Source organism: Rattus norvegicus, chromosome 6 (assembly GCF_021556685.1).
Source record: "Rattus norvegicus strain SHRSP/BbbUtx chromosome 6, alternate assembly SHRSP_T2T, whole genome shotgun sequence".
Classification (NCBI taxonomy): Eukaryota; Metazoa; Chordata; class Mammalia; order Rodentia; family Muridae; genus Rattus; species Rattus norvegicus.
Window position 1 is genome coordinate 103,220,432 of NC_141539.1, and position 11,495 is coordinate 103,231,926.

Sequence of the window (11,495 nt, forward strand, 5' to 3'; positions counted from 1 at the left end):
ATGATAATGCCTTTATCTTCAAAAAAAACAACTTTCTAGGTACTATCCTCCCCAAGTGCCTGTGAGGCACTTACAGAATACATGATGCCCATTTGTGAATGAGAAAACTGAGGCTCCAGTGTAGTTACCTAACTACCATGGTCAACATCAGCAGTAGTACCAGAACTGGAGTTACCAGATGACCCTAAAGCAAGGTCTGTTTCTCCAGGAATAAGAAATCCCTGAATGTGGGATTTTCAGTGCACAAATTGAACATCCATAGGTCAATCAGGAGGAGGTGTTTGGCCTACTCTGAAGCCTCACTTAAAGTTTCTTTCTTCTCTTTTATGATTTAGAAAGGTGGCCATCCCACTTTTGAGCCTGTACGGCAGACTATCAATCAACTACCTTCAGTTACAATATATACCCAGCTGTGCATTGAAGTATTTTTCACAATATGGGAAGCCCAGAGCAAGGTAGAAAGAAGCAGCCTGTTATTAATAGGGACATTTTGTTGTTCAAGCTTCTGCCTCTGCATCTTAATTCTTTTATAACAGACATTCACTAGAGTTGAAAATAACCCTACCATTCATAGTACCCAATAGTCTCACTATTAGGTATCTGCCCCAAAGCTTGGGCAGTAGGGACTGAACCAGGTACTCAGATATGATGTTCACTACAGCATTATCCACCATAAGCAAAAGTGTGAACTCGAGTATCCATCAGAAGATGGTGGATAAACCAAGTATTTTACATACACGCGACGGAATATTATTTGATTATAAAAAGGAAAGGATACAAGATGGATGAAAGACAGGACAACAAGTACTGTAAGGCCCAAAGGGACAGATGTATGATCCCATTCATATGAAATCTCTAAAATAATTTCACACAAATAAACTAGAGTCAATTGAGGGCCTGTGGAAAGGGGTACTAGAGGTGGGAATTCGTGCTTACTAGTTATGGGGTTTCTTTCTGTAATGAGAAAAATCATTTCATGAATAGTGGTGATGGTTGCATGTTCTGTGCATGTTTAATGCTGCGTTAGCTTCTCCTTCTCACTGTGAGGAAACACCTGACATAAGGGGAGACAGGGTCATGGTTCCAGGAGATACAGTCCACTGTGGCATAGAAGGCATGGGTGGGGGGGGGGAGCTAAGTAGCTCAACTCATTGCAGCAGGAACCTGAGTAGACAAGGCCACACATCTTGACCAATCAGGAAGCAGAGAAGGAATCAATACCAGAGCCAGGCTCTAACTTTAAAAGATCACTTGTAAACATCTTTCAGTTGGGGTTCATATCCCAAAGCTCCCATACCCTTCCTTCTAAGACATGCCAACAGCTGGGTGCCAAGAGCTAGGGTGTGGGGTGGGAGCAGGGGTGTTCCATTTCAAACCATAACAATGTCGCTGAATTGCATGTCCTAGGAAGATAAATTGGTAAATTTTATATTTTATGTACCTTCACCAAAATAAAAACATACCAAAAATTATTTCTCACATATTTGAAGTTTATAGCTAATGTTACATACCACATAAAATATAAAACGGATCTCTTGTGTCTTCAAGCTACCTTCCCTTCCTATGCATTGGTTTCTTGTCAAAGGTCAAGTATTTCCAAAACATAGTTGGAGATCTCTTCTGAGTTCTCTACTTCAAGTACTGCAGATCTGTGTGGGTGAAGTGAGCTGCGGCAGCAGAGCAACTCCTCAGCCTGAACTCGGTGTATAAACACTCTGTTCTTAGCAACTCTAACCATAAGCTAGAAGGCATTTCGGAACTTAAGGCACAAAAATTGCCCCTCCAAATGGAAACACAGCGGAAGCATCATCTTCAGGCCACACTCTATAAAGCTTCCCAAGTCACTGTCTGTTCACAGAGTGGTTCTTCACTAAAATGCAACTGGCGGGGGAAAGGGGGGGGGGTTCTTTTCACATATAGCTTTTCGATTTTCATAGTACATTTGTTGAAAATTACATCTCCCAACTGAATTGCCTTATACACCATCAAGGATTGGTTGACTGTGTGTTACAAAGGTCTGGTTTTAGACTCTCTGATTTGCTCTGTTCATCTACATCCATGTTACTCCTAAATCATATCATCTTGATGGCTTAGCTATGTTTATAGTAAGTTAGAACCAGTTATTCTATGCCCTCAGACTTCGCTCTTGTTTGCAAGTGTTCTGCTTGATCTCTCATGTTTGTACAAACTCCAGAATTAGCTTCTCCGTTTAGATGGGGATTCTGCTTGGATTTTGACATCTTAAAGATCCCGTCTTACTGATAGTCATGGTTTATTTCTCTTTAATTCAGGTTTTCTTTGCTTCTCAGGAAGAGTGTCTTGCAGTTTTCAGTATACATATGTAGCATTATTTTGCCAAATATACTCATAAAATCCCATAGTTTTTGATACTGTTACAAATACTGTATTTTTAATTTAAATTTCTAATTTTATTTCAAGCCTGGTCAATTATCTTTTAGAAATTTTAGCTGCATTTGTGTGTGCCTACATGTCTCTGTCTGTGTGTACAGCAGCACACATGTGAAGGTCAAAGGACAATTTGCTGGTATCCATTCTCTCCCTCCACCGTTTGGGTTCTGAGATCAAACTAAGGTCAGGCTTCATACACACAGAGCCATCTTGCAGGTCCCTGTGCTTTTATTTTAATTCATCTATCCTTGTAGTTAAAATGTGGTGTTATAAAAAGAATAAAGTTGGGACTCTTTAGTCTGCCAATCTTTTCCTTTTAGCGGTACTATTTAAATAATTTATATCTTATGGAAACATCGATGTAACTGGCTTTATATCAATCTGCTTGCTGTCTTGATTTTTAAATTCAGATACCTTTTTTGGTAAATCTCCACAAATTAAATTAGGGTCTTTATTTATTTGTTGACCCAATGTCTCACCAGGTAGACCAGGCTAGCCTCACAATTCTCTTGCCTCAGTGCCCCTCCCTCTCAGCTAGGGTCTTTTATTCACCTACTTCCTTCACTTCATCCATTTGTCACTTCTTGGGCACTTCTAAATGAGAATTTAATGTCTTTGTCATATAATTCGATCATTTCCATTGCCTCTGAGTTTCTATGGACTTTCCCTTGATTACAGGTCATATTTTTGGGGAGGATGGTTGATGGCTTCACTGGGTGTGGAACACTTAAGTTTTTCGATTGTGGAACACTAGCTTTAGAATATGCCTTTAGCTATTGCTAAGGTTTGTTCCAGGAGACAGTTAAGTTCCTGGAGTCAGTTTAGTCACCTCAAGTTTTGTTTTTAAGATTTACTATTATGAATTTTAAGGAACCTTTAATCCGGGGTTAATTTATCAAGTCTTTATCTTTTGGAGCACTCTGCTTTAGGGCTTTAATGTTTAGATGCCCTACTGCTTGGGCTGTTCCCAGGCCTACTAAGTCTGGGTATTTCTTTCCAAGTTGCTCTTCAGTATCTTCCCTTGCATGAGCAGATAAGCAGATGAATACCCAGCTATAGATTCAAAAGTTCTCTCTGCAGCAAACTGAAGATATTTGTACTCCCTTCCTCCCCTCCCTCTCTCCCTCATGCTCCTATATTTATTTTACACTAAAAATTCTAAGAAGCCTGGTCTTCCTAACGTCCCTGACAGTTACATCTTTCCAGCTGTGATGTTTTGTATATGATTGGCCCAGGAAGTGGCACTATGAGGAGGTATAGCCTTGTTGGAGTAGGTGTGGCCTTGTTTGAGTAGGTGGGCAAGGGTTTACCCTTGTTCTAGCTGCCTGGAAGCGAGTCTTCTCCTAACAGCCTTCAGATGAAGATGTAGAACTCTCAGTTCCTCCCACACAAGCCTGCCTGAATGCTGCCATGCTCCCGCCTTGATGAACCTCTGAACCTGGAAAACAGCCCCCAACTAAATGCCATCCTTATAAGAGTTGCCTTAGTCATGGTGTCTGTTCACAGTCCTAACTGAGACACCAGCTCAACACCTAGAGCTGGTCTCACTTTGGATTCCTGTCTTCTTCAATTTTTGCCTCCCTAGGGAACAGTGTCTTATAATTATAGGGATTCTTGTTTACTTTCCAGATCTCAGGGATCATGGCCCTGTGTTACTTGTTCAATGCCTCAAGCTTACCATTTCATCCATATTGTTTAGTTTTTATACTGTTGGAGAAATATTAGTAGATGTGCTTCTTCGTGCTTCCCTATGGCTGGATGCTCCCTAAGGGGCTCCTTACAGTACAAGGCATTGTTAAGACAATCGAAAACAGCAAAGAGGTATGGGTGAGAGGGGTGCTGGGGAGATGACTGTCAGTAAAGGACCTGAGTTTAAGTTTCAGAACCCATGGTGGTGCATCCTGTAATCCTAGCCCTGGGAATGCTAAGACAAGCAGATTCCCAGGGTTCAGCGCTCAGCCAGCCCAGCCTATCTGGCAAGTTCCAGGTTGGGTAAAGATATTGCCTCAGAAATAAAGATGGACAGTACCTGAGTAACAGCATCCAAAGTTGTCTTCTGCCCTCTGTACACGTGTGCACCCATCACATGAGTGTTCCTGTATACATAAACATGCATGAAGAAAATGGTGTATCTACCATAGAATATTATTTACCCTTAAAAAGAAAATCCTGCTACTTGAAACAACACAGATGAACCTGGAGGACACCATTCTAATGAAGTAGCCCACATACCAAAGAGCAATTACTTTATGACATAACTTACATGAAGAATCTAAAAGAGCTGAACTCAGAGAAGCAAAAGAGTGGAATAAGAAAGGGGAGGAGGGAATGAGGAGATATGAGTGAAGGGGCACAAAGTTTTAGTAGATGAGATGAGAAAATCCTGGAGATCCATGGTCTAGCACAGTGCTCTGGTCTAGCACAGTGCTTTTACCCAGGAGTATTTTACTGAATATTAAAATTCAGCTAAAAAAGGTAGTGCTGGTCACTCTCTGCACTAAATAACAGTGATAGTAATAGCAGCCAACAAAGGAAGAGGGCAGAGGGAACATGTTGATGGTGATGCGATGGTTTCAGGGGTATCTACTGAGCTCTAAACTTATCAAGTTGTGTGGACTAAATATATACTTTCATATGCAAATTCATAGTTACATAATGATCATGCATAATAATGAGTTAAAATAATTGAATTACATTTGAAGTCAAGTGTTTCATTGTCCAACTAAGACCTAAGGTAGTGTTTGATCATAGGTGATTAAGTGGGCGGATGATAGAATGAGACTCCTTCAATCTCATTCCTACATCGTGCAGGCTGTGCGAGCCTGGTCCATGTTCTCATCCCTTCTCTTCCTCTGCTTTCTTATCTCTAACATGAGAGTTATGATACTGTATAGGACTTTTACAAGCATTGAATAATCCACAGTGTAAAAACCTCTATTATCAGGGTTGGGGATTTAGCTCAGTGGTAGAGCGCTTGCCTAGGAAGCGCAAGGCCCTGGGTTCGGTCCCCAGCTCCGGAAAAAAAAAAAAAAACTCTATTCTCTATTGATGAGCAACCGACCTTCAAAACAAAATATCCCAAAAGGTACAGACATAGCAGGAGAACCATTTTTTTTTATTTCAGCTTGCAATTTGATAGGTCATATTTTGGCTGTTCTGGAAAGTTCTTCTGCTAATCTCAGGGCTGCTTACTCACACATCCGCGGTCAGTGACTGATCAGCCAGCTCATCCTCCTTCTGGAGCTCAGCTCTCTGTGGAGCTGCTCTGATGGGGGAAGCGGGTAGACTGTATGTCCTTCAACCTCCTCCTGGGTAGCCTGGGCTTACCAGAGTGTTAAAGGTTCTAAGAGCATCGACAAAACAGCTGTTCCACTCAAGTACCTTTTGAGCCTGCCTGTCTCACAGTTGCCATTTTCCCAGCATGAGTCATATGACCTAGCCCAGCGTCAGTGAGAGAGGGACACATCAGTGGGAAAGAGACTGAGGGAAAATATGTAGATGGGCTTCAAGCTACCATAGGCACTCAGCAAAACTGTTAATATTTAATATCTGGTTATTTTAATATATCACAAGGATAATAAGCATATCAGTTTTTCCTATTTCTAAGCAAAGGACAATCGTAAGAACCATGCAGATGAGGTACTAACTGTTAACTCTGTCTCATCGGAACACCGTTTTAGCTCAAAACATAAATCTTTGCCTTGGTCCAGCTGATCTTTTCCGCCCTGCTTCTGTGTACATTTTAAAATTTCAGGGGCCATCTCTTGCCTCTGGTTCCACAATCACATTCTGCTGCAAAATTTCCTCTCTCTGCACTCTTCAGTGGGAACACTTGTATAAATCACCCAGAATGTTGGCAAGAAAAGAGCTACTTCTGGGCTGAGAGCTTTTGGAAAAGAAAAAATCTCACCCTGCTACCCAGAAGTCATTTACATAGGTTAATTCCTGGGGGTTAAACTCCATGGCATCCCCCTTTGCTGCAGCAGCAGCTGTGGGAGAGTCCTTTCTGCAGCACAGCAGAGAGGTAACAGCTTAGGCATTTTATGCATACTTACATGCAGGCACTCTTGGCAACAGAAATGCTATTTATTGCTCCTGTCTGAAGAGTCCTCCCTCCCAAAATGTGTTACTCTTCTGACACCGAACGTCACATTTATTATCCCAGTAAAGTATTGCTTGAATCTTCCTGAATCAAGCACTCATCTGCAAATCATTGCCCAATCATTCTCTGGTCCTCCATCGCCAAACTTGATTCAATCACAGATAGAGTGTGCATAGCCCACACGTCTTCACTGAACCTTAATAACCTACAAGTCACCTACCTCACTGTGGCAGATGATTCATTGCGATATTAATTTTACTTTGTTCTTGCTGCTGTAGGTGAATAGAAGGTAGGGAAGGGACATTTTCTTCTCCCTGATCTCTCTTCCAAGAAGAATAAGCAGGTCCCTATGACCAGCCTCCCTTGTGGAAATCATTGCAGTAGCTTGGCTCTTTTTCAGAACTTCTCTTCAGAAGAGACCCTGAAAGCAACACCCCCTGTCACTTGTAACAGCCTTAACCTCAGATCTTAATTTTGGTAATGAACTGGTGCTTGAAGAGCGAGGGGTTCATGGCCTGAACTCTGAAGAAAGAGAAAGGATTGAATGATGGGAGGGATTTTGAGGGCTGCGATTCAGAATTGATCAACTTGAATCCTACTCCCATGCAAGAGCCCAGGAGTGTTGAGACCCCTCAAGTGGAGTGGTAAGGCATAGTTAACAGCTCTCATTATCTTACAGCAATGGCTAAATTTGATGCATTAAACTATTCATATTTAAACAGACCAAATAGGCTTAGCTAATGAGCATTATTTTTTAAGCAATAAGTAAGATAAAATAAAGATTCAAGACCCACTCTCCAAGCTTTTAACATTTCCCAAACCCTGGTAGGGGTCTAGCTTCATACCCACTCCCTTGTCCCATATGCCTGCAAGTAGCTTTACTTTTAGCCATAACATGACAAAGCCAGGTAAAGAAGAAAAGGACATGTAATATTTTTTACATCCTAGACAAAGTGCACAATTATACGGATATACTCATAAGTGTAAAATCCCCAAGTTTCTGGAAGTTTATCTCCTTAATTATTTCCCACTCTTAATCTTGGGGGGTTCAAGCTAGTCATCAAATGGCAGTGGAAAATAAAGATATGCAGTAGTAGCCAAATGTTGATGGGTATCTAGGATGTCAAGGCTAAAGTCTCCAGACTCAACACACAGTAGCTGGCTAAGGACACCAGTGGGCCTGAGAAAGAGGATTCAAATGCAGCTATGGCCCCAAACACAATTACACAGAAATGCCACTCCAACCTAGCACTGAAAACTCTCCAACAGGTCTAGATGAATCTATCCTCTAGCCCAGTAGTAATCTCCTCCCAAATGTTTAGCATTTCACAATCTCTATACCCTAAAATCTGAAATTTCAGCTGTGTGCACTTGCCTCTGACATCAGTGTTACAGCCCACCATCTGCTTGATGAAGCATGAAGCAGAAGGGAATCCAGTAGACTGTTCCCTGCTGTTTCCACATGAGCATTATGAAACCTACTCATGCCAACATAGACGGTTGACTGTGACAGTCTTAGAAGAAATTAGAATGTTAAGGGGCCCCAGGGCATAATTTCTGATGACCATCACAGGCATCTTCTGGTAGAGGTTGAGGTGGATCTTCTTGTGTTATCTCATAACTTTCAAGGCTACTTTTGGTCATACTGTTTCCCCAGGAAGTCACCAAGATGACAGAAAATATTGAGTATAAATGGTTGCGTTATAGAATAGGTAGCATTTCTTGGCTAGTTTCTTGTTCTTTGGATAAAATGTGTCTGTCCATTTCCTGTTTGGGATTCATATTTCTTCAAAAGCTTCTCTTTCTGTTTTTTCCTCCTTTGCAATGTCATGTCTGTGAATAGAAATGTCCCACTGTCACCATTAACTGTTGTCTCTGCCTTCCTCCCCCAGCATTTCTGTCATTGCTGACTGTGGAAATATAAAGAGAAGAGAGAGACCAGCATCAACAAAGAAGAGGAGTAAGTGTGAGAGGTGTCAGCATGCTGGGGAGATAGATTTGCAACCAGGGGCTCTCAATTTCACTTTCATTCTGCTGCATACTAAACGAGTGAGCTTTGTATGCTATCATTTAAACTCTGTGCCTCAGAATCCTAAGCTATAACGTAGAGAAAATGGAAAAAAAAAACTATGTGGGGAGCATCTGTGTAAACCAAGAAAGCCCTGTGGATAATATTTATTTAAGGAAATTTTAGCAAAGGGTTTTGAACTTCAGATCACAGTAAAAATGGAAACAGTAAAATGGGAGAGCTAAAGAAAACTAGCTCCTGGTTTCTTTTCATTCTCCCGGTGAGCACTGGAGTAAGGACTATATTTGTTTGGTTTAGTGACTTCATTACAAAAATGAATTCTCTAAGTAGGCTTCCTTGGCAGAATAAGAGAATCAGTCAATCAATCAATCAATCTCTTCCACAGAATAAGAGAATCTCTCTCTCCCCCCTCTCTTACTCCCTACCTCTTCTCTCCCCCTCTTTCTAGCTTCCCATCCCCTCTTCTCCCCTCTCTTTTCTATTCCTCAGTTACCTCTCTCCTTCTTCCCTTTCTTTTTTTAGATTTATTTATTATATGTATGTGAATATACTGTCTCTTTCTTCAGACACACCAGAAGAGGGCATCAGATCCCATTACAGATGGTTGTGAGCCACCATGTGGTTGCTGGGAATTGAACTCAGGACCTCTGGAAGAGCAGTCACTGCTCTTAACCGCTGAGCCATTTCTCCAGCCCCCTTCTTCCCTCCCTTAAACCTTTCCTGGAAATTTAGGACTTACTATCAGGTCTCCCTACCCTTCCTACTCACTCCTCTGTCTATGTTTTCTGGACTGCCCAGTTGTCCTTCTCTAACCCTTAGAGTCTGAAGTATAGAAACATGCATGCACAGCTTTGCTCAGTGTGATGGTGCAAACCTAGTGCCTTCTTACTTTGCATTCAGGGCACATGTGTTCCTCCTCCTGTAGTATTTGCTGATGTACTTTGCACTCCAGCTGCTGCAATATTTAAATCAGTGATTCAGTACACAGACCACACGATGTGCCACTACACTCCAACAAGCAAGGTCTGTCTCTCTGTGGGGACAGAGGATCTAAGCATCTGTCATTCTCCTCCCGTCGCTTATAATTAACCACACACCCCTTTACACACATAAATATTTATGTGCAAAAATAAAACTCCCTAGTGCTTTAAGCCAATCTCTATTCTCCTCAGTGAGCTTTGAAAGCTTCCAAAATAATTTTTTCACTTAATTCAAACTCTGAGTTGCTTTTTTTTTGCGAAGAACTTGTAAGAGGCAATTATATTCTGAGAAAATAATTTAAAGTCTCAAACTTAGAAGTATGATGCATGCATATTTTTAGAATGTAAACCTCATGAGGGAGAATCTTTGCCTATTTCATTGTTTTATCTCAAGCGTTCAGAGGGGACCCTAGTGCATAGTAGGAGTTGGACAAATAATTTTTAAATGTTAAATGACTGATGTACAAATCCCCCAACTACAAAACAAGATTCTGCTCATAATGAAAATTTTAAGCTGGGCATGGTGACAGGTACCTTTAGTCAGAGCATTCAGGAGGCAGAAGCAGGTGGATCTCTTGGGATCGAGCTACAGAGTGAGTTCCAAAATAGTAAGGGCTACATAAAAAAATCCCTATCTCAAAAAAAGGGAGGCAGTGAAGAAGAGAAAAATGCAAGACTCCCCCACCCCTGCCCCCACTCCCATCCCCATGTGTATATGTATGTACATGCATGACTGGGGGTCAGATTTATGGCTTTGTGCATGGGCTAGGCAAAAACCAGCTAGAGTTCATAGACAAACACTGCAGAACTCGGAAACACTTTGATATTACTGAGAGCAGACAGAGTCAGGAGTAATCACATGGCACAACTATTGCCCATTCATTTGGTCTTTCAAAACTAATCAATGGCCCCTGTCTCCAAGCATTTTCACCTTAGGGTGCTAAAGCAATTATTTGAAGTTCAGTAATAATCGGACTTACTCTCAGGAAACTCTTAGTTTATTGATTATTTTCAAAAGGGGATCTTTTCTGTGTTTGGGGATTTATTGTCAGCTCCCTTGCCGCTAGGAATCAAAATGCCAGAGAGTTTTCTAAATCTGAATCTCTGAAGACCATGAAGAACCATATTTTCAACTTGATAGCCGGCCACTACTATGAAGCTTGGAACCATGAGTCTTAGTGGAGCTCAAGCGACTTAACCTGGTTCAGGAATTCTATACTCTCCACTATGAGGCAGACAGCATTTGCTTGGTCACATTCATCCCTCCCTCAGTGAAGAGCACTGTGCAATAATGTTCCAACGACATGGTCATCTTAAATAGGTCAGCATCAATTGTCTGGAGCCTGCACAGCAATCCTCTTGAACCAAATCCTTATGGAGTCGAGTGAATTAGTAAGAACTGAGAAGATGGACATAGAGGGCAGACCTTTCAAAATAGTCCTAAGCCATATTCTTACACATTCTCTAAGTTTCTAAACTTCTGCAGTTAGTTTTTTTTTGAAGGCTGCCTCAGACCTCATCAATTTCAAATAAATATTCCAGTGTCTCCATTAACCTGTCTTGCTCAACACAGACTCCACACTGACAGACACCTGCACATCCTCCTGCAAAGACTAATTAGGTCCTCGGTGCCCAAGATATATTCAGAATCCAATACCATCAGGCTCAGGATGCTGCTGCCTAGCGCTCAGAGTGTTTAGGTTTAATTGTGCATCTGTGTGGCTTGATGAAATCTTCTGTGGACCACTAACACTGCCCATCTGCAAACGGTGTTCTTGACTTCCATGAACTGTAACATTGATCCCTCGGTTGTCTCTCCACGTTTGAATATCTCCTTAGACCTGGCTGCACCAGGAAGAGCTTTTGAATCTTTCATTTCTCCCATGTCTTGTTTGCTTCTACTCTATATCTACACATTTTTCAACTGTAATGTCTCCCTGCTCCTGAACCTGTTTATGTGATACAGCTCCTGATG